Source organism: Chrysoperla carnea (genome assembly GCF_905475395.1).
Source record: "Chrysoperla carnea chromosome X unlocalized genomic scaffold, inChrCarn1.1 SUPER_X_unloc_47, whole genome shotgun sequence".
In the NCBI taxonomy this organism is placed as follows: Eukaryota; Metazoa; Arthropoda; class Insecta; order Neuroptera; family Chrysopidae; genus Chrysoperla; species Chrysoperla carnea.
Window position 1 is genome coordinate 1 of NW_025408175.1, and position 1,743 is coordinate 1,743.

Consider the following 1,743-nt stretch of genomic DNA (forward strand, 5'->3'; position numbering starts at 1 on the left):
ATATATAGGACCAACATATATTATTAAATAAGAGTATATTATTTTTATTAAAAAATATATATATATATATATATATAAATTATTGAAATAAAATTAAACATTATTAAAATTTTGTTATAATTATAAGCGATTGCTATTTCTAAAAATAAATAAATTTCATAAAATTTATATTATTTTATATTCATTTGAAATATTAAAAAAACTTCTCGCTTTAAAGTAACCATGATATGAGTTATAAATGCAATAAAATTTTATACAAAAAATAATATTTATTTGTTGACGAATAATATAAAAGGTTTACATTTCTAAATAACATATATTTATATATGGTGTGTAAAAAAAAAGAAAAGAAGAAAAATAATTTATATTTTTAATATAAAAAGGCAACCGCACACAGTGTTCCCAAGCGGTCACCCATCCAAGTACTGACTGTGCCCAATGTTGCTTAACTTCGGTGATCGGACGAGAACCGGTGTTTTCAACGTGGTATGGCTGTTGCCAGTAATAAATGAAAATTTTTACAAATATATATTTTTCATAAATATCATTAATATTAAAGTATATTATTAAAATTTTCAATGAAGTAATCAATTTAAATATATACTTATTTATTATACCATATATTTTAAATAAAAATGCAACCGCACACAGTATTCTCAAGTGGCCACCCATCCGTGGTACTGACTGTGGCAAATGTTTCTTAACTATTATTTTATAAAATATTTATACAAAAAATAATTTACTCTTATCAAATATTAATTTGTGGCCTGTATTAAGGCCTATGTTATTTTCATTTTTTAGCAAAAATAATGAAATATTTCAATATATTATTAAAGTAACAGATCATTTCTTTTTTGGTGCTGCTTTTTTAATTTTTGTAGGAGATGATTTGGCAACAGAAGCTTTCTTAGCTTTTGGTGCTTTCGGTTTACGAGCAGGGCTACTTTTGGCAGCGGATTTTGTACTTTTTGCTGGTTTTGCTTTAACTGGTGCTTTTTTTGATGCCGCTGATGATTTTGCAGTAACTTTTTTAGCAGCAGTTGATGATGATGGAGTCGCTTTTTTTGCTTTAGGCTTTTTGGCTGCCAATGATGTAGTTGTGGCTTTCTTTTCTTTTGGTGCCCGTTTACTTTTAGCACTCTTTGCTGAACCTTTTGCTCCACGTTCTTTTTTGGATACTTTTGATTTAGCTGAAGAATTAGATGAAGCGGAAGCAGCCAATTTGAATGAACCAGATGCACCTTTACCTTTAGTTTGTACCAAGGCTCCCTCAGTTACAGCAGCTTTTAAATATTTTTTAATAAATGGTGAAATTTTATCAGAATCCACTTTATAATTTGCAGCTAAATATTTTTTAATTGCTTGTAATGATGAACCACCACGTTCTTTTAAATTTTTAATTGCGTTAACAACCATTTCTGATGTACGTGGATGTGTTGGTTTTGAATGTTGTTTTGTACGTTTAGCACCAGAAGCTGTTGCTTTTTTTGTTGGTGTTGTAGAAGCAGCAGTAACCGCAGTTGCTGCAACAGCTGTAGAATTTTCTTCGGCCATATTTTTTTACTTTATAAAAATAATGTATTTATTATAAATATTTAAATGATAAAATATAATAATTCTATCAAATAAAAAATAAAGGTTTTCAATTATATCATTATTCACAATAATATAAGTCCCTATGTAAGTCAAAGTACCATGTAGAAAACACATAAAAATTAAATAGTATTTCTAATTTACTGTCGT

At 27.4% G+C, this 1,743-nt stretch overlaps 1 non-coding gene across 1 annotated transcript; it reads right to left on the bottom strand.

Annotated features, from left to right (window-relative positions):
• Positions 1-381: 381 nt before the first annotated feature.
• LOC123304387 lies at positions 382-500 on the bottom strand. The gene has a single exon (XR_006536412.1). It is a non-coding gene; the product is annotated as a 5S ribosomal RNA (ribosomal RNA).
• Positions 501-1,743: the final 1,243 nt, after the last annotated feature.